Source organism: Camelus ferus, chromosome 7 (genome assembly GCF_009834535.1).
Source record: "Camelus ferus isolate YT-003-E chromosome 7, BCGSAC_Cfer_1.0, whole genome shotgun sequence".
NCBI lineage: Eukaryota > Metazoa > Chordata > Mammalia > Artiodactyla > Camelidae > Camelus > Camelus ferus.
The window spans coordinates 75,348,988-75,371,534 of NC_045702.1; the positions used below are offsets into that span (position 1 = coordinate 75,348,988).

General features: G+C 39.1%; 1 protein-coding gene across 3 annotated transcripts in view; it reads left to right on the forward strand.

The window, feature by feature from the left end:
* LHFPL3 (LHFPL tetraspan subfamily member 3) overlaps positions 1 to 22,547 on the forward strand; it is a 629,939-nt gene that overhangs the window by 13,960 nt on the left and 593,432 nt on the right. For all 3 annotated transcript variants that reach the window (XR_004321615.1, XR_004321617.1, XR_004321616.1), the window contains exon 2: positions 4,771 to 4,826. The gene's annotated coding sequence lies outside the window, so the exon portion shown is untranslated. The remainder of the gene's footprint in view (positions 1 to 4,770; positions 4,827 to 22,547) is intronic.

The following is a 22,547-nucleotide window of genomic DNA, read 5'->3' on the forward strand; positions in this document are numbered from 1 at the left end:
ACCTCAGCAGTTGATTGGCGAATCCTAGACAGATAACCAGGCACTGCAATTGGCACCCAATTCATTATGTATTAGCTATTCTCTATAATACATGTCTGAAGTCTAGAAAGCCCTGAGAACTGGAAGTTTTTTGGTAATCATTTGGAAGCAATATCTGGCCTGATCTGAGTTAAAACTCTTTATAGTCTTTTTTTTTTTAAATTGAGGTATACATAGTTGATTTACAATGTTGTGTTAGTTATGTATTCAGTTATACATAAATATATTCTTTTTCCTTATAGGTTATTACAAGATAATGAATGTAGTTCCCTGTGTTATACAGTAGGACCTTATTGTTTATCTATTTTATATACAGTAATTTGTATCTGCTAATCTCAAACTCTTTATTTATTCCTCCCCCAATTTCCCCTTTGAGAAAGTTTGTTTTCTATGGCTTTGAGTCTGAGTCTTTTTCTGTTTTGTAAATAAGTTCATTTATATCATTTTTTTAGATTCTGCATATAAGAGATATCATATGATGTATAGTCTTTATTTGCTTTATTTCATGTGAGTAGTCACATATTTTGCTGGCAAGATATTAATGTGCTGGATAATAGGGTGTTGTCTTAGAGTGGCAGGGGATATTAAGTAGTATATGGCCCATTCACCATATTTTCTTTATAAAATCAGAAAAGTTTTGAATTCCAAAAGACTAAACCACAAGGATTTTAGAAAAATAATTATGAAACTTGCATACTTTTATCTTACTGGCCCATGCACAGAACTATAAGAGGATAGACTCCTCAAGTCACTTATTTCCAACCACAGGGACATATAACATGGAACTGATATGCAGGGTAATCACACTGAAGGTTTATTAAACTGAAGACCTGGTCTTTCCTGAGGGAAGACAAGGAGCAATGAATCATGGGGAGAGGTAGCATATGGCCAAGGCTCCCTGGCTCTCCGTGTGGTGTGTAAGTCTGATGGCCAAGGAAGCAATAAATCCAGGTCAGCAATAACTCCCTCCCTGTTGGCTGGACTTTATTCACACATTGGGAACTAAACTGGAAGCTGAGGCTGTCTTTGAGATGAAAATGAGGGGTGGAGGAGCCAGGAGTGGGCAGTCACTGTTAACCCAGCTTGAAGCTTATTAGCAGAAAGGATCTTTTGGGGAACATAAATCCAGGTCTTGCAGTTTACCAAGGGTTTTTTTTTTAACCAGGTAAGAGTACATGCTTATTAGATCTCATTTTTAGATGACAAAGAAGATGTAGTTAGGAAAGAACAAGCAGTAGGAAAATGAAATAGGAAGGCACTTCAATAGGAAATGGTTTATTTCTTTCCATGAGAAGCCCAGAGCTAATACACAAAGAAGAAGTTCTCTAAGAGGTAGAGATGCAGGCAAGAATCCAAGAAAATCAAGAAGAAAGGAACCAACACTCATGGGCCCCCTTACAGCTACTTCATGGTGTGAAAAAACATCTGGGAGTTACTCCCACAGTTTGAGGAAGCATCCATAATGTGAAGACTTTTTTGGATAATAAAACATAAATATGGTCTGGTTCAAATGTTTTGATAAACAACAGAAGTGTAAGTAAGTAAATAAACAAGTATAATTTAAAGTTATCAGTATATATATGAAACATACTCATCTTGGAGACAGTCAATGTGTATCTTATGTAATACTATTACTGTGAGCTTTAGGGAGTTCACCACAGGATTTGACTGGTTTAGAATCACTCATCACCATTTGAGACTTGGTTATCTATCTGCCCTGTAGAAATCCTTGTTAAAGTATGTATTTGAGTAGTATTTGCTCCATAATATGTATTCTCATGAAGAGTCTGGGACCGGGGTATAATACTCACAGGCTGATTTACTCCTCAGATCCTGGTAAGATTTCAGCATTTCCCAGCCCAGGGTGTGGATGTGGTGGGTGTTTCTCCTACCACTCTCTCTCACTGGGGGTCCACCTGCAGATTTTTAGCAAAAGCTGTAGAAAAGGTCTTTGACCTACTTTTACATGCTGCTGGTTCTCATCTGACATTATCCTCCAGCATCTTGCTAATTGTCTTTCCTCTCAGCTTCTGTCTTTTTTCTCACTTATTCTTGGCTGCCTCCTGGGATTACCTTCTGTTCACCCTTAGTTTGCATGTTCCTTCCTGGCTTTGGCATGCCATCCATCTTGCTTGCTTGCCTGGTTCTCAGCCAGCATCATCTCTGGCTAGATGCAATATACCCCGTCCCTCAGCCCTCTTTCTGAGAGATGCTGTATTGTTTTTCCCTCTGATTAGCCTCCTCCTTCTATGCTTCCCTCTTAATCAGCCTCTCCTTGATTATTTACACATTTAGAGACCAGAGATTGCCATCTATGTCATTTAAATTCTGCATAATTCCTATCTCTATTGCTGGACGTTATTCATCGTTCAATGAATATTTGTTGAATTTAATATCAATCAAACTAGTTTTCAGACTACTCACAATCAACTGTGGTCATGAAAACATTGTGGTAAGTCAGGAATGGGACTATTTTTTATTGAAGGGCAGTGGGATAGAATGGAAAATATCAGAGTGCATTCTGAAACAGCATTATTTTATGAAACCTGTGTTTCACAAAAGTTGGGATCAAGTGATTTTTCGCCACTGTATGTTATGATTTTAAAGTTTAAAAGTGATGAATTAGATTGCAGGGTAGGTTGGAAAGATAATCTAGACATTTGTTGTTTTTGTCTATCTAAAACATTCTCCAGCTGTATTTCTGACAACAGAATTACTTCTGTTCTATTCTTCTTGGACAGAGTTTACCCCACTCACCCTACCTTGTCATTAGAGAACCCCAGTTCCTAGTCATAGTAATTGGCACAAGCCAGTCTAATCAGAGTGCCCCCTGGGATTTTTTTTTTTCTAATAGCTATCAGAAAAAACTCTTTCTTTCCATTGTTGTTGCCAAATTGGTAGAATATGATTTTTAAGGCCACCAGTGGACATATTGGAGAGACTTGGCGAGAGAGACACTGCCCCTGGACCCAGTGTTGCCTCTGGACTTTCTTATTACATAAGCCAAAGCACTTCCTCTTTGGCCTAGAGGAGATGGGCAAGTTTCTGGAAACATACAGTCCACCAAGACTGAATCAAGAAGAAACTGACCACTTCAACAAACCAATCACTAGAAATGAAATCAAATTAGCAATAAAAAACCTCCCTACAAATAAAAGCCCAGGACCAGATGGCTTCACTGGGGAATTCTACCAAACATACAAAGAAGAACTCATACTGGTCCTTCTCAAACTCTTTCAGAAGATTGAAAAGGAGGGAATACTCCCAAAATCATTCTGTGAAGCCACCATCACCCTGATACCAAAACCAGGCAAAGACACTACTGAAAAAAGAATTACAGACTAGTATCACTGATGAACATAGATGTAAAAATCCTTACCAAACTATTAGCAAATAGAATCCAACAGCACATAAAAAAGATTATACATCATGATCAAGTGGGGTTCATCCCAGGGACACAAGGGTGGTTCAACATATGCAAATCAATCAATGTAATATATCACATCAACAAGAGAAAGGATAAAATCCACATGATCATCTCAATAGATGCAGAAAAAGCATTTGATAAAATTCAACATCCATTGATGATAAAAACTCTCGCCAAAGTGGGTATAGAGGGAACATATCTCAAATAATAAAAGCTATATATGACAAACCTACAGCCAGCTAAAATTGAATTTCTGCTCTTTGCAACAGAATGAATTGTGGCCAATGTAAAAGAGCATAGAATAAAGAGTGCAGAAATCTAGATTTAGGTCTAACAGTGTCACATGCTAGAGGTATGACTCTTGGAAAATTTCAAAAGCTATATAGGTCTCAATTTTCTCTTCCTCTGAAATAAGAGAAGTGAATCTGACAGGAACTCACAATCCAGTTCCTATTGGTCACCAGAGTTCCCTGTGGAGCTTTAAAAAAAAATACAGATGCCTGAGCTCCCTACTGGATTTTCTGAATCAACATCTACAAGAATGTGTCCCACAAACGCATTTCTAATTTTAAAATGACCTTAGGTGATTCTCGTGCACAGCCAACGTGGGTAGGGACTGGACGAGGTCATCTCTAAGGTGTTTTCCACCCTAATACTCAGTTCTCTGTGATTCTTCCAACATCACACAGTCTGAATTTTCAGCAGTTGACAAAGTGACAAATGTAGAATCTGAATTCACGTTATTTTTGTTGACTGGCATGAGATGGATGATGCCATGTAAATGGTAATAATGACTAATAAAGATATGCTATCACTATTCCTAGTTAGCCTTATAGAGAAGTGACACTCACCAATGCATCAATCACATTTTCTTCCCGCAGACTTCCCACAGTATAGTCTGCCATCAGAACAGACTCTTTTCTTTCTGAGAAGTAGAGGCTCAAGGGGAAGAATGTGGAAGCTTAAGAAAATAACTAAATCAGCATAAGAAAGTCAGATGACCAAATCTGCTTTGTGTCATTACAGTTCTGGTATCCAGAAGTGTCACATGTTGGTTCTTTCCTGTGTCAGAGCAGAAATGTAAATTAGAGACTTTATAGACAAGTGATAATACAATGGCCTTAGTGATCTTTCTTAAGTAATTGTTTCTTGCCTAAAGATTTCAGTCTGTGTAGAAAAGGCACATTTCTCTCATTAACAAAAAACATGCAGAGATAAGTCTCATTACCCCTCCAGATTTATGTCTGTCTTCCTTTTTAATATGCTTCAGGAGAATTCAATTGTCTCTTCATTGTTTTTCACAGGAACACTAACAAGGCCAGCAGACTTGAAGTCCTTTGTCTAGGAGACTAATGTCTTGGTAAGTTTTCATTGTGTCCCCCTCACTCTCACCCTTTGATGGAAAATGCAATGAGTTCTAGGAGGGCTGCAGAGTTGTTGTACACAAGCCCTTCAAATGCACCTATTCAATTCAGTGTTCTAGGGGCTCCAGGGCAGTGGCCACAGAGGGCAGAAATATGTGTAGCATCTGTTCCCATATGATTGATGAAGACCCTCAGGGAGGGAGAAGGAGGATGCGTGGCAATAACTAAGTAGACAGAACAGCAGAGGCAAAATAGCAGACAGTTTTACACCCAAGAAAATAACTATTTTTGAAATGTTAGAGTGGCCTGTCAGCCTTGACAGTTTGGTTTTTTTTTCAGATTTGGAGGAAACTGGGGTGAGTAATTACAGGCAGTGACTGTCATTGTCAAGATAGTTCTGTAATTAGAGAAACACAAAATATATCTCATTTAGAGGCACCTCAGATAGAGCCACAGGGGCAGCCATCAGATGGAAAAGGTTAATAAAGTCAGAACAGTCAGCCACTGATGCTGAAGCTAAGGAGTAGGAATGTCCGTGACAGGAGAGGACGTTCTGTCATCCTAAGGCACAGACCCTGCTTTAAAGCAAATCCAGGCAGAAGAAGAAAGGAGAAATGGGTCCTGGAATCTGCAGTAAAATTGAAGAGAGGGCACAGAGGAAAAGCTTACTAAATGCATTTACTAGAGTCATTTTAAAACCCTATTTGCTGTCTTAAGTTAATGGAATAAAAAGTAGTTTGGGGCAGGAAGAGAAAGATTCTTTCTTTAGACTCATAATACAGTTGGAATCCAATTTTACTCATGTGTAAATCTAATGAAATGGTTGAAGCGAGGCAGCTCAGTCTGTCAGCCGTCAGTGTTTTTGCATCAAGCCGAGATCTTAACTACCACACAATTTGGAAAAGCGAGAAAACTTTATCCACGAAAGCACGTAGGAAGCAAATACGTATGAATTAAGGTGTTAGTTGGAGGAACATAACCTTATCATTTATTTCATAAACAGAGAAACAACTGAGTTCAGCTGCCTCCTGGAATCTCGTCCAGATTTATGGGTGCCCAGACAGGCATCCTGAATTCTAGCAAAGACACGTGGTCAGAATAACTGATTGCACAGACAATCTTGTTATGTGTGTTATGTGTGTGTGCGTGTGTTTTAAGGCAAGGATGCGCCTTTGGATTGAGTTTTTTTTTGTTTTTTTTTTTAATGGAGGTACTGGAGATTGAACCTAGAACCTCATGCATCCTAAGCAGGCACTCTACCACTGAGCTATTTCCCTCTCGTCTTTGTTTGTTTTTCAATTTAGAAGCATCTCTCTTATTCATCCCACATCAATGAAAGGAGCTTAAGAAAAAAAAACTTTATATTTTTATGTAATCACATGCTTAAAATGATTTTCAGAATATAAGAGAAAAACAAGGAAGTGTATTTCCTCTAACTCCAGGTAACACAGTCTCCCTCTTTCTCCTCTTCCTTCTCTCCTCTCTCCTTTCCTTTGCATTTTATATTTAGGATATAAAATCTAAGAGAAATGTGAGAACTATGTGAAAATTGGGCTAAAATGGAAAGCTTTATTTATTTTGTTTAGGAAAGCTTTATTCATCAAGCACAAATAGATGTGATCTTTAAATACTAACATTGCATCTTAGTCTGGATGTAAGAATAATTTTAAAAGTCATGTCTAAAAAGGAAAAGCAGAGTATTAAGATGTCAACTGACTATACTGGAGTGAAAGTATTTGCCCACATGTGCAATTTTTTCCCTTCTCATTTAATGTTCAGTGTAACAGAGTCCAGTTTTCATTCTGTGCTTGAGCTAATGATCTCATAACCAGTACTCAATGCTCAAGTGTGGAGAATGTTACTTGATCCCTTCTCATTACTAGGCTTGAAGAGGGACAGACTAGAGGCCAAGAGACCCATTAGCATCTTGCTCAGCTCAGTTTCTTTAAAATCTACCTCCCATGCCCATAGGTGTTGAAAACACACTTGAGAGGAACATTTCAGGATCCAAGTGGCACATGTGTACTTCTGGTTTCCAGTCTAGAGTCTCTCACCTATCACACTGAATGACTTTCTTCCTGACTTACAAGCTTTTGCCTGAATTCTGAATAAGATCTCTCATTTTACAAGAAGTCTCACAGAGTAATAATTGGTTACCAACCCCTGCTTGGCACAGCTTCAAGACTTCCCACATCAATATATGTTCCTCACAAGCTGCTCAGACCAGATTTTCTCTGGTCTCATGAGTTGGCCCGAGACAGTCAGGAGGCTAATGTTACCTCTAGGTGAGACACAAGACTAAACAAAGATATGGGTCTTAGGAATAAAGATGTGTCACAGAAAGAATTCATGGGACTTAGCCACCAATTGGATGCAGAGGATGAGGATGAGGGTGAGACATTGATGACTTTCAGGTTTCCAGCTTGAGAGAATGGGATTCCTGCAATAGGATACAAGAAGAAGAGGAAAAGAGATGTGAAGGGCTTTTTTGGACCCGCTGATTTTGAGCCTTCTTCAACTTACCCAGATTCATTAGGGCATGTTCTGCCTGTCTGTTAAATACTGATGAATCTTGGGGTTGGATTCTTGCTTACCTTGTCTTTCTCTTGTGTGCAAACTCTGCACGATCTCATCCATTTTCATGGCTTTAGCCACCACCTGCCTGAATGCTGGTCTCTCTTCTTCTAATCTCTCCCTTTTCTAATTGGATAATAGGAACTTGATGACTATCCACTGAATAAATGAATGCATGGTTGAGTGAACCCATCTTCCATAATGCCTCAAGAGTTCTCTTTCTAAAATGTAAATATGAGTCTGGAGTTAAGGATCATGTTCACTCGGGAGCTGAGATCCATTAACGTAGAATCGATTAATGAAGTCTTAGCAATGGATGAGTTCACCCAGGGATAATATATGACTAGAGAAGAAAAGATAATAGAGGACAGAACTCTGGGTGTCAACAGTATTTAAGAGTTAAACAGAGGAGAATGAGTCACGGGGAGATACTGAGAAGGAGTGAACAGGGAGATGGAGGGAAAAACAGGAGACCTTTGTATCTTAGAAATTAAGCAAGAAAATGTTTTGGACAGGTGGGCTGTGAAGTGGCCATGGTGCCAGGGATGGAAGATATGAATGGGCCCAGCAGCATGGACTCCCAGTTCCCAAGACTAACCTAGTTACTGCTGCTGCTGAATATGCAACCTGCTATCCACAGAAACCAATACTAAGCTCCTATTATGTTACTGTCTCTCAAAGAATCCACCTGCCACTTGGTGGCAAGTTGACTACATTGGACCTTTTCCATTCTGGAAGAGCCAGAAATTCATGCAGACAGAAATAGACACATATTCTGGTATGTGTTTGCCTTTTCTCTCTGCAAGGCCTCAGCCAGCACCACTATTTAAGGGCTTACAGAATATTTGATCCGCAGACATAGGTTCCCACACAACATCATTTCAGATAAGGGACTCACTTTATAGAGAGGAGGAGTGGAAACAGGCCTTTGACTATGGGATCCATTGTTCCTGTCATACTGCTTCACCCAGGAGCTAATGGCCTGAAGGAGCATTGGAATATCCTGTTATGTAAGCTGACATGTAAGCTTGGAGACAACACTTTACAGTAGTGGAAGGACACAATATATATACTGAAACAAAGAACTCAATAGAGTGCTGTGTCACCAGTGGGAAAAATAGATGGGTCTGGGAACTGAGGGCTGATAGCAGAAGTGGCCCTGCTGGCCATCACTCCCAAGTGACTCCCATTGCTTTCAACATGAAGCATCGATCCCTGTTGGCTTCCTATTCCTGCAACTCTGACCTCTGCAGGTTTGGAAGTCCTGATTCCAAAAGGGGGAATACTTCCACCAAGGGGCAAGCAAAAATCACATTGAACTATACATTATCACTGCTGTGGCACTTCCTAGTCCACAAGCATCCAGCAAGTAAGAAGGAGAGTTGCCATCCTAGCAGTGGTAATTGGCCCTCATCATCGAGAAGAGGCACAGCTGCATAATGGGAGCAGAGAGAATGTGTTTGATACTCAGGTGATCCACTGGGGCATCATTTGGTACCTCCATGCCCAGATTTCACAGTGGATGGAATAGTGTGGTAACCTGTCCCGAGAAAATCATGGTGACCAGCAGAGGTGCTAGCTGAAGGCGAGCAGAATCTAGAGTGGACAGTGTGGGAGGGAGATGATGGTCAGTTGCAGCCTTGAGATCAGCTGGAGTGGCACGGGCATAATTCATCCCACTAACTTTCTCTGCTAGGTGCCTCCAGGAAAAACAATCTACTGGAATCCTGAAAGAGCTGCTTTCAGAGTATATATGAGGAAGTGGATCCAAGTGGCACAAAGTGTTCACTGTGGGAGATGCTGTGATACACTGCCCAGATCCCTCTTCAATGGAGAATTTGTTGCCCCAGTGGCTGGCAGTGCTGTTTGCAGACAACCTCTAGCTGTCAGCCCTTTCGGGATCTGCCTCAGCTGCACAGAGTGGCTTTCTTTGCCCAAGATCATGCCCCTTCCCAGGGTAGCCCATATCTGGTAATTGATCAACATGATAGTATAAAAGCCTGGCCATCCTGGCCCAACTCGGGCTAACTTTGAAGGTCCATTCTAGCTCCAGGATTCTCCTCGTGGTCAGTCAAGGGTGCCTTTGGCTTGCATCGCAGCTCCATTTCTCCCTCCTTCCAATCCTGCTTTCCCTCCTCTACCTTTCACAGGAATTGATCTCAAGAACTCTTTTTAGTAAACATCTGCATGCTTAACTCAGAGTCTACTCCCCTGACACTTGCTTGATAACTAATCTCATCATTGTTCCTGGATAAGGGTTCTCCTCACACCACTGTTCGTCATTTCTTCAGACCTGTGATCAGTCCTCCTTAGGGATCTCAAGCTCTTGGCTTCAGCTCCTTTGGTCATGGGGTCCTTTTCTGGGTAGAAGTCCATCTGGCATGGCATCTTCTTTCAGCCAATTTCAATCATCCACATTTTCCCTGGCTTTACTGTTATTAGGATGTGGAGATTTGAAATACCCTACTATTCTAGCTAGGGGCTACACCTCCTTCACCAGATCACACAGAAAAGGAAATCCAATTCAGCTAATGTTTATTGAATAGCTGCTGCAGCAGAAACGCCAAGCTGCCACCTGGGAGTTTACAGAGATGAATTACATCTTTTCCCCAAAGAACTTATAAGAATGTGCTGGACTAGCAATTTTGCCTTTGGAGAGTAACCCCAGAGCAGCAGAGCCTTTTGGTTTTTCACATATTATTTGCTTCCTTTCCTTTGGAGCCCAGCTATTGCCATGAGCTTCAAAAGCCACATTCAGAACGTGACTCAGTACATCCCAGCCTGTCTGCCCTTTTATCTCCCAAACCCGTGATCAGGTGTCCTTTCACAGTGGTGTTTCATACCTGAGTCCAGGAACAGACCAAATGCCACAATCAATGTTCTTCTGGCTTATCTTCAGTAGGTAGCAAATGAGAATGATTATATCAACCAAGGTGCTCAGGGGCAAGTGCTGGTCATTGAACCCCAGTCACTGCATGCCTGGCAGTTGTTTAAGGATGGATGGCCTTAAGAGGCTATATTCTCTGGCTTATATTTAAGCACAGCAATTAAGGAAGTCAGGACTCAGAATCCTGACTAAAGAGGTCATATGCAGCATTTATACACTATTACACACATGATTTTCTAAAAGGCTAGACTCCACGGGGAGCCTTCTTCAGAGACCAGTTGCTATACTGATAAATATCTTAGGTGATCTTACCAAATAGTAACTACAAGTTCACCCAGGCAAATGGAAGTAGACTGTAGTCTCAGTTTTCTTGTCTACAAAATAAGCATAGTTAAGACCTGTCCTGGCTGCCATGTCCTAGTCAAATGAAAACATATGAGTTCTCTTCATTAAAACTAAAGCAAAAACCAATGATCTCAACCACATAACCCAAAGACATGTTTGGTTTTGACAGAAGAATGTTTTTCATGTTCTATAATTTGAGTGCCTTCAGATAAATGACAGTCCCCAATAGGTTAACACCTGGTAGGCTTCATTAATTTATATAAACTGCCTGACTATGAAGGCTTTTGAGTTTGTAATTGTGTTTATGCAAATGTAAGATATTATCATCAATGCTTTAAGAGAAACTTCTACTATTACAATGGTGCATGCATCAATGTCTAATAAATTATAAATAAGTCTCTTTCTATATCAACTGTAAATGTGTCCCATCTGACTGTGAACTCACTGAGGAGAAAAGCAGTGTCTTATTCATTATTGTATCTCCAAAGCTTAAGACAGTGTCTGGGCATTGTAAATGCTCATTAAATATTTGTTGGTCCTAATTGAGCCAGACGGTGGAAAAAGTGGGTCATTGTAATAGGGTAGATGTTAAGAAGCTGCAGGATATGGAAATGCAAGAAAAATCCCCAAAGATTTAGAAGTATAAAAATTGCAGAAATGTCAAGTAGAAATTGGGCTTCACCTCTTTAAAGAGAAAAGAAAAATATCAAAACAACAAATACTGAGCATCAAGTGAACAATGGGACACATCCAGGACAGTTTAGACTCCAGAGGATGAGGTTCAGAGAAGGGGAAATGGAGTAGGTATTTTAAAGACAAAAAATAGGGGTGTGGGTGTAGCTTGGTGGTAGAGCCCATGCTTAGCATGCATGAGGTCCTGGGTTCAATCCCCAGTACCTTCATTCAAAAAAATAATGATGATGATACAGACCAAAACCAGAACTGTGTCTGTCACAATAGTAGGAAGGCAAATCTTCTGAGTGTAGCTGATTAGTGGGCAATATCTGGGCTTGTTGGATAAATTTGTTCTGGGCTGGCTGGAGGTAGTCTGCTGCATATGTAATGGTGCCTGATTTAGGATTATTACATCAGGTAAGACACATGTCTCTGTTCTGTATGCAAAATGCTCAAGTCAAGATTTTGTCACCCAGTTCCATCTGCACAGTGGCCAGGTCATGGTTTATCAGCCTCCAATTTTCTCCTTCCTTCAGCCTCACATCAGCAATTCACCAAACCCTTTGATTTCCCTCGGTAGTGTAATAAGCCACAGCCAAGACTAGAGAGTAGACCTTAAGCACTCCATACCAGACCCTGGACTGTTGGTCTAGATATCTTTTGGCTTCCAGACTGCAACATCTTCCCACCTCAACTCTTACTATATTGGGTTTGTCTCACCCTTAGACCTCCCACTTGTTTTTCAAATCCAATTAAAATTTCAACTCCAAAGACTCATGCTCATCTTCCCATGGAAACCTCCTGTTGTGTTCATTCATGCCTATGCATGCCCTTTCTTCCAGCAGGCTGTTCCTCAGACCTTCATACTCTTCCTGAGTCTTGGCCTATTCTGTTTCCCATTTGCAATGGTCTTCCCCCATTTCTTCATCAGTCATTCATGTTACTGAACCAAACTTGGGTCCCCTCACCTGCTTGTGGTAAAGCCAATCTACTGACACAGGGTTGTGGTGAAGGAAAGTGCAGTTTATTGCAGGGTGCCACGCAAGGAGTCTAGGGCAGATGGTGCTTAAAAAGCCTGAACTCCCCAAAGGCTTTCATGGAAAGGTTTTTGAAGACAGGGTGAGGGAGATGGGTTGTGGGGTGTGTGATCGGCTCGTGGACATTCTTCTGATTGGTTGGTGGTGAGGTAATTGAGCGTCAACATCATCAATCTTCTGGTTCCGACTGGTCTGGGGTCAACGTGCTTGTGGGCAGCATACAGTTAACTTCTTCCACCTGGTGGGGATTTCAGTATTTGCAAAACAGCTCAAAGGACATGGCTCAGAATATTATCTATAACTCTTGAGGAGGAACTAAACGTCCTTGACTTTGTTTAATGGCTAAACTTTTGTCTTGCTTGACTCTTCCTTTCTTTCTGCATTTTCTTATTTCTCTAATTAAATGTACTCTTTGGAACTTGGAAAAGGCCTAGGAGACTAAAGTTCTTCTACAGACAAGAGGCAGGCAGAGGAGATTGGGGGAATGTCTGTTCTGGGAAGGCCCTATAGGGTCCTCCTTGGTCACAATTTCTAGTTTTAATTTCAATTTAATATTGTAATTTTACAATGTGAGCTTATATGTGGTTTTATGGACGTTCTGGCATAGGAATGCATTAACTTAAAAAGTCATTGCCCCAAGCGTGGCCTGTCTATCTGGGTAGATGGCCTTGTCATTTTGGAAAGGACACACATCCTACAGTGAGGAAGGAAGGACTTCCTACATTCCATCCATAGAAGGGTAGATACTGCAAAATTGTCTCATCTGAAGCAGAGGTTGGCAAACTATTTGGGCCTGTCAGTCCAACCCAGCCTGCTGCCTGTTCTTGTAAATGAGGCTTTATCGCAACATAGCCGCACCCATTCACAGATTGTCCAGGGCTGCTTTCATGCTACAATGGCTGAATTGAGCAGTTGTAACAGAGACTATATGGGCAGCCAAACCTAAAATTAAAATTCAATGTCCAGTCCTTTACAGAATGTTTGCTGACACGCGACCTTGAGTTTTCTTGGTAAGATAATTTTACCTGTCTGGTCCCCTCCGTTAGCCTGCAGGCTGCTTAAGCGCGTCTGTTTCCCCCACTGCAACTTGTAATACACTCCACACAGGGAAAGACGAGTTTCTGATTGAATGACAGGCATTCATCCAAGAAACATTTTTAAGTGCACCAGATGAACAGGAAAATCTAGAGATGATTTATATTTTATGTGGTGGAAAGGCTATTTCCGTGCCTTTTCTTCTCAATACATTGATTCTTTTAAGTTTGACTCCACAGGGGCACCATGATAAAAGCATCTCAAACTCTATTGAAGAGTTTTCAGGAGACATGGTCTCTCTGAGGAAAGGGACTCTCTGGTTCAGGGCAGCAGCCCCCGTCCCACTGCAGTGTTTGGCACAAAGGAGAAGCTCAACAGCTCTTAGCCAAATGAATGATGAATAAATGAGCTTCCTTTTCTGGTTGCAAATAACTTTATTTAAAATACCGTGTTTGAAAACATATGTAAACTTGAAATTCACAACGTTCATAGCTCGACGGTTAATTAAATAACACCCAGGCATATGTTTGTTTGGAAAATGCCAACATAGTTGCAGGAAGATCACCTAAAAAGCAAGCATTGGTGTAAGAAGCCTATCAGGCCAATTCTGTGTGTTATGAACCCCCCCGCCCCACGCCAGCACAAATAACAGTACAATGATCAGAGTGAACATTGGCAACCTTCATTGAAAAAACAGATTGTGTTTCAGAATCTTATTAGTAAGTTAAGACTTTGACCTATATTTCCTTACAGAAACAAATCTTATAAGGAATGGCTAGATTCTAGTCCAAAGAAACCACTGTAGCAAAGAGGGCTTTATTTGGAGGAAACGAAGCTGGGTTCAATCAGTCTTGGCCATGTTACTGTTCAGCTGACTTGGGCAAGTTATCCTCTAATGTGGAGTTTCTGGGGTTTGTTTTTGTTTTTAAATCTGTGAAGTTGGGGAAAATAACACAAGGATTGTTGGGAGAATTCAGTATTATAATGATATATGAGTTGACTTTCACAATTCCTGGCACATATTAAATATTTCAAAAGTTTATTTTCTCTTTTGCTAGGCAATGTTGAAGTTTATATTTGAAACTCCTCCTTCCTTCTGCACTCTTCCTCAACCTCTAGTACCCTAACTCACCTAGAGATCAGTGATCTAAATCCTGTTCCAGGTCTATCTCATTTCCCAAAGTACACCAAGCTCCAGAATAACTAAAATTCCCATTTCTCTAATGCATCTAATCTTGCCCAGGTGTTAGAAAGAAAGTAAGGTAATTGAATTTACTTACACTACAATGTTAATGACTCGCCATCCTTTTTACTCTCCCAATATGTTAAAGTCCTTCTTGAAAAGGACTACTAGAGCATCCAAATGAATCTCTAGCAGTCAAATTAAAATGCAGGACAAGAAGAAGGGCCATCCATTTTCCCTCTTGAAATGATCACCCCATTTTTGACCCTAGCAGGGAGGTGGTCCTGTCTGGCAGGTGGCTGCTGGGGTCAATTCTTCTCACCTAGGTTTCTGTGGATAAAGAAAGAGGTCTGGAAACACCCTGAAATTGTACATGAGTAAACAGAGGTGCATTTTTTCTGGGGAGAGTTTCTTCAGCTTTCATCAGATTTTAATAGTGATATCTTGTGATTCCAGAATGGTTGATAATCTCTAAACACTTAAGCTCTGACTGTCTCCACTATAGGCACCTGAGTACTCATAGTGATTGAGAAAGGGATGACAGGTAGGGTATGACTAGCACTGGCTATTTTCTCTATAGGAATTTTTTAAAACATAATTTTTCCTTATAACAGTGAATTCTAACTAAAGACAATTTAGAAATTAAGGAAAAATAGAAAAAAAGGAGAAAAGCACTAGTTCTAAGCATGTGTACAAATTATTAGCTGTGTGATCATTGTTCCATAGTTTCTTCACTTAAGTTATTTCAAAGTTTTTGTTTAAGTTTTTCAGAACTCATAAAGCATTTAATTATTGAACTCAGTAAAACAGCACATTAGTAAAACATGTAGTAGAGATTTCACAACCTACTCAGAATTAAAGTGGTTTTTTTCCCAGCTTTATTGAAGTATAATTGACAAATAAAAATTGTATATATTTAAGGTGTACAACATGATCTTTTAATATGCATATACATTGTGAAATGGTTACCATAATCAAGCCAATTAACACATCCATTACCTCACATAATATTTACATCATATGGTTGTTGTTTATGGATAAGATACAGTTTCTGGCATATGGTTGGCACGCAATAAATATTAGCTATTTTGTTTTTCTCATGTCTGGAGTTCTTTGTCTATAAAATTGAGATAGTGATAACGACATTTTAGTGATTGTGGGAATTAGAGGTTTACCTGTAAAACACCTGACACAGTTACAATTATCGCTTCATAAATACAGCTTTAATACCAGCATAATATCCCATTGATACGAAGGCACCATCCTTCACTTAACTGTTCCCCTATAGGCTGGCATGTGCTGTTGGAATTGGTCTGATTTTTTTTCATGGTTAGATGGGGGTTATGGGTTTGGGCGAGGAAGATGACAGAGGTAGAGTACCACTTTACTTCTATATGAAGGATACTACAACCATACTGTATGAAGGGTACATACAGTCAACATGATTTATGACCATAGATGTTGACCTTGATTCCCTGGCTGAAGTAGTGTTTGTCAGGTTTCTCCATTGTAAAGCTATGCTCTTTCCCCTACTTTCCCCGCCGTGCTCTTTGGAAGGAAAGTCACTGTGTGAGCCCACACAGAGTGGGAAGTTAAGCTCCTCCTCCTTTAGGGGGGAGTATCTACATAACTTATATGGACTTCTACATGGTGGATTTGTCTCTTCTCACCAATTTGTTAATTTATCCAATCATTTATTTATATCAGTATGGACTCACAGATGTTTGTTTAAACTTTGGGTTAAAATCCAATACTGTTTTATTTTGTTGCTCAAATTGGTCCAGCTTTGACTATTAGGAACACTTTTAGTTGGATACCATGCCTCTTTGACCTAACCTCATTGATATGGGTTTTTTTATTTTGTTTGAGAATTTCCTTACTTTCTGGCACTACAAGAAGGCTAGGCTAGGCTTATCTTGTCTATTCCCTGACCCAGATCTAGAATCAGCTATTTCTTCAAGAATCCCTGTTCCTTTCATTGGAGAATGGTATTAGAAACCCACACAGGTGCTAGGTGTTCCCATTGCTATAGGAATGTCATTTCTTTAAGGCTCTGTCATCTGACATACCAAAGAAATATATGTGTGTATGTTAACCCATGTATATTCACATATCAGTATATATTTCTGTATGTAGCTATCTTATCTATATGAAGTGAAACATGAGTCCTTAATAATGTTTCCACTCTAATCCAATACCACAATGATCATCTAGCTTTCTCCCCTTGCTGAACTGTGAATTTCTACTCCAACAGTAAGAAATCTGGTTCCCACCAACTGCCATCCATTTAGTTAATTGTCCAATTCCAGTAAACGTGTATAGCAGTCTCTGAACTGTTAACCCATACTCCTGTAGGAAACAACTTTATAGACTAGAGTACATTATTTATGTGCAGTTCCTTTTGCCTTTCAAGTTACATTCATTTCCAAAGTTATTTAGGTCAGTACATTTCCCCTGACTCCCTTCATACATTTCTAATATAATTAGATTCTCTTGTCACAGTCTGCATTTTTCCTGGGACCTTCCAACCTCCTAAATGATTTTTTAAAAATTTGTCTATATCAAAAGTCATTCTTTGTATTGTAGAATTCTATGGGTTGTGACAAGTACATAATGTTGTGTAGTCACTGTTAGAGTACCACATATAATAGTTTCAGTATCCTAAAAATCTCCTGTGCTTCACCTATTCATGCCTTCTGTTCTCCCTTGAACCTCTAGCAACCACAAATCTTTTTTGTTGTGTCTATACTTTTACTTTTCCAGAACATCGTATAATTGGAATATAATTCCGGAATATCGTATAATTGAAATCATAAGATCTGTTCAGACTCACTTCTTTCACTTAGCAATATACCTTAATATCCTCCTTATCTTTCTGTGCCTTAATAACTCAGTTCTTTTTATTGCTGAATAATATTTCATTGCATGGATATACCACAGTTTGTTTATTCATTGCCCATTGGAGGACCTCTTGTTTCTAGGTTTTGGCAATGATGAAAAAGCTGCTATAAAATTCCTGTGTGGGTTTTTGTGTGGACATATGTTTTCAACTAGATTAGGTAAATACCTAGGAACACAATTGTTGAATTGTATGCCAAGACTATGTGTAGCTTTGTAAGGAACTGCCAAAATGTCTTCCCAAGTTGTTATACCATTTTGCATTCTTACCAATGATGAGTGAGCATTCCTGTTTCTTTACACCTTTGCCAGTTTAGTGTTGTTTAGTATTGTTAGTTGTGGTAGTGGGTTTTCATTGTTGTTTTAATTTGCAATTCTCTAATGACAAATGATGTTGAGTATTGAGTATCTTTTCATATGCTTATGTGCCATCTGTATACATTCTTAGGTGAAGTGTCTGTTTACATCTTTTGCCCAATTTTTTATTGGATGGTTGGTTTCTTTGTTGTTGAGCTTAAAGAGTTCTTAATATACTTTTGACAAAAGTTTTTGACTAAAAGAGTATAGTCATAGTTGGGATGTATTCTTTTTATTTATAGTAATACTGTAAAGAGTTCTCACTAAATATTGTAGACCTGTCTTATTCAGGTAAATCATACATAACTGTTGATTTTAAGCATAATTATTTTATTCTGAAATTTAGCTAACTATTCAAGCTTTTCTGATTTATTTCTTTTATGTGTCAACTCTTCTATTCACTAAAGTTTTTTTTTTAGTTTTTTTCTCCCTTAAGAATAGTTAGAAAATAATATAATGTATGTGTATAGATAAAGACTGGCTGAAATTGTATGAGTAATGGAAGGGTAAAATCTGACCTACAACTCCAAAATAATCTACTTCTACAATATTCATTCATTAAAAATAAGAAGACAGAAGTAGAATAATCCAAAATATTAAAAAAAGACATTTAAAAAATTGCTTTGCACAGATAATAATAATTTCCGTATAGAACCTTCATTGTAAAAATCAAAGGAACAGAGAATAAATGGTAGCAGTACAGGAACAGTTGATTCTGGCAATTGATATTCATAACAACCATCATACAGCTATAAAATATTACTGATTGTTATAGCTAGTATATAAAATTCAATTGACTTCCTGAGGATTAGCATAGTTATATCACTATAGTCTGAAATTATGTTATAACACTGTAATCATATAGGCCTAAATAAAATGAGAATTTTCACCAGAAAAAAATAATCTATTTATTTATATTTTGCATTTGACTTAACTCAAATGCCTTCTATCTAGGCTAAACATCACATAGTCCCATCAGAATTGTACAAACTTAGTAAGAAATGGAAGCACCAACTAAGGTGCCATCTACAGTATATCATGGAAAATGTAAAGATTATCTACTGTGGGAATATCTGGCTAACAAGAAACAATCCTCTGGCTACTTTCTGGGATGGAGGACACATAGGAGCAAGGTCTTATAAGGCAGAGCGAAATACAGAATCAAAAGAGCTAGTTAATTACTATTTTTGAGCTGACTAGATGGAGAAACTGCTTGGTTCAGGTAATGAGTTGTCATCCTCATTTGTACATGATTTTCTAGTTCTCTGTGCACCAAATCAAATGAAAAAAATTATTTGCAAAAAGTTTTTTCTGTATGTTTGAACTTCCCAGAAGGCATTTTGATGGAATAAAGGCTCTCAAAAAAAGGAATTAAGAGATCTGGACTCAAATCCAAATGTCACTTACTAGTTGTATAAACTTGGATTATAACATTTAGAAGTGTGGGCTCTGGAGGCCAGCTTTTGGATACGAATTTTCTACATTTCTTTCTCCCCTAGTTCCTCTCCTTTACCTCAAAATCCCCTACCCCTCTTCTAACTTCTTTCCCATTAACATGTCCTTTAACTTCTTCCCTCTCTCTCCTGTTTCTCCTTCTTTCATCTCTGCACTCCTTTTTTTTCTCCTACTCACTGTTCTCTTCTGTCTTTCTCCTTTCATTTCTGAAATATATTCACAAAAGTTGTTCTTTTCAACCATTCACCAAATGTTAATAAAGTAGTTAAATATACACAATTTCAGGTCTTTCATTAATGTTGTTTTATTTTCATTATTGAGATGGACATCTGTCATGCTTTCTGGCTGCCCAATGTATTTTTTAACACTCTTGATGTACTTGATGAATTTGAAGCTTATAAATTCAATGCCTCCTCTTCAGCCTTCTTTGCAACCACAGCACAGTCACATGACTTAAATTCTACCCATCGGATCCACCCACATGAGGCTTAAGATTTGAAAGAAAGTAACTTGGAGCAAGAGACTCTGCACACTGCCAAGTCAGGAAGACAGAGGCATAGCAGCCATAAGAATGCATGGACTTAACAGATACATGTATAGAATATTCAAACCAAAAGCAATAGAATACATATTCTTCTCAAGTGCACATGAAGCAATTTCTAGGATAGATCAGATGTTAGGTCACAAAACAAAACAAAATTTAAGAGGATTGAAATCATATCAAGCATCTTTTCTGACCACATAGTATGAAACTAGAAATTAATTAAACAAAGAAGACTGGAAAATTTACAAATATATGGAGATTGAACAACATACTACTGAAAGACCAAGGGACAAAGAAGAAATCAAAAGAGAAATAAAAAATACCTTGAGACAAATAAAAATGGAAATATAACATACCAAAATTTGTGGAATGCAGCAAAAGCAGTTGAAAAAGGAAAGTTCATAGCAATGAATGCTTACCTCAAGAAATAAGAAAAGACTCAAAGAACCTAACTTTATAACTTAAGGAACTATTTTTAAAAAACAAATGAAGCCCAAAGTAGGAAGGAAGGAAATAACAAAGATTAGAACAGAAATAAATGAAATAGGGATCAAAAAGACAATAGAGAAGGTCAGTGAAACTGAGAGCTTGTTCTTTGAAAAGATAAACAAAAGAGACAAGCCTTAGTTAGACTCACCAAGAAAAAAGTAGAGAGGACTCAAAAAAATAAAACCAGATGAAGGAAGAGCTATTACAATGGATACTTTGAAAGACAAAGAGTCAAAAGAGAGTACTGTGAACAATTATATGCCAACAAATTGGACAACCTAGAAGAAATAGATAAATTCCTAGAAACATACAACCTACCAAGACTGAATCATGATGGAATAGAAAATCTGAACAGTACTAATAAGGAGATTGAATCAGTAACCAAAATCTCCCAACAAACAAAAGTCCAGGACCATAGTGGCTGCAACAACTTACATTCACACCAACAGTACACAGGCAGGAACTGAGACATGGGAGTAGGAGTTTGCCACAGAAAGGAGTAGAGGGTGAGAGAAATAGGTGAAGAGGATCAAGTGATCAAAAGAGAAAATAAAATTAAAACAACAACAACAACAACAACAACAACAACAACAACAAAAAGAACTCATGCCAGACCTCCCATTATATGGGGAACATAGTTGACTGTGGCCCCCTGAGGCTGCCCTCTGAGAGCTGCCACAGCGTCGGTATTGAGACCACACTTTCCACATGACTGCTCAGTGATGACACAGGGATACTCAGGCAGGCCACTTCCTGTACTCCGATGACCAGCTTCAGCTGGAGGACTCCCTGAGGGACCTTCTGGAGTCTTCTTTAGACTGCAGCTGTCACCTCTGTCACCTTAGCACACCTCTACTCACCTTCCCTCCTTTTTCCCTCCCCTGGAGGTCTGATGGCTGTCCCCTCCTATTACAGCACTCTCCCATTTCCTCTCACATGGCTGTTTCCTGTAATAAAATCGTTGTGTGTTTAATTCCATCTTGTTGTCTGCTTCTAGGAGGACCCAGAGTTACACAGGACACAGTCAGCTCTGAAGGAAGACAGTGGCTACAACAGTTGCGCGAAAGTCAAGGTCTTGGTATCCGTGCTTGATGAAGGCCAGGATGCATATTTCTTTATCAGACCAGTTCTAAGCTTCCAAATATCCTCATATAAATGATAGTTTATGCTTAATTGGCCAAAGGAACTTTTCCTTCCTTACCACTGAGAACTCAGGATACAGAACTCAATTATAATAGTGGCTACAGGCAATAGAACCTCAGAGAAATGGAGAAAATCTGAAATGGGTTATCTGAGCTAACTGGGCCTGGTGGCTCCTAAAATCCAGCTAATAATAGCTGGTAGATTCTGGTGTCACATGACACACACATAGTGGCAAAGAGGTAATTATGTTAGGTCACAGAGTCAGTATGTATGCCAAATGGAATAAAGTGCCCATTGAAGACAAGACTTTGAGTGACCAAGTGTATGCTCCCAAAGGACAAATAGGAAGGTTGTGAGGGATTTAAGGGCTGAAGGTTAAGGTGATTGCTTCTAACTGCACTGGATAGCTTAAAGAAAGAGAATAAAAGCCTCAACCTGTTAAATTCCCAGCTCATGAAAGCCATGGAATGTCCATGGTTAAGATATGAATCTTTTATCAAAAGTAATTACAGGATAACATCAGAGAATTCAAACTCAAAATGTGATTCTCTGGGTTGCTATTTATATTAGTTGAATTCACAGCCATGCCTATTCTCTTACAAGAACATTAAGGGAATGAATGAGATCTCAAGAATTGGAACGGGAAATTATGGGAAGGTTTGAGTGACTCAGAGTACTCCAAAGCCTCACACTCCCCTGAGCCTCTCTCCAGGGGAAGCACCACCTGCTTCTCTGCCTGATGTGGCTCCTTCTGCCTTGTGTGAAGACCCTGTGATTATCTCACCTCAGTCTTCTTGCAATGGGAAGGCGATTCTCCTGCCATATCCGGTTGTCTCCTGACCTTTTACCTGGAACCAGTTCCCAGCTAGCCCAAATAAAACCTCAAACCCAAGAATCAAAGACACACACCAAAAGAATTGCAAGATTTCTCTAATTTTGTGTTGATAAATGAAAGAAGGAAAGGAAGGAAGGAAGGAAGAATGGAAGGAGGAAGACAATATGTATAGTAATAGATTCTAAAAGAGATAGAAAAAAAAAGGAAGGAGGAACAAATAATTTTAGGTTGGAGTAAGTTTATCGATATGAATGCACTAC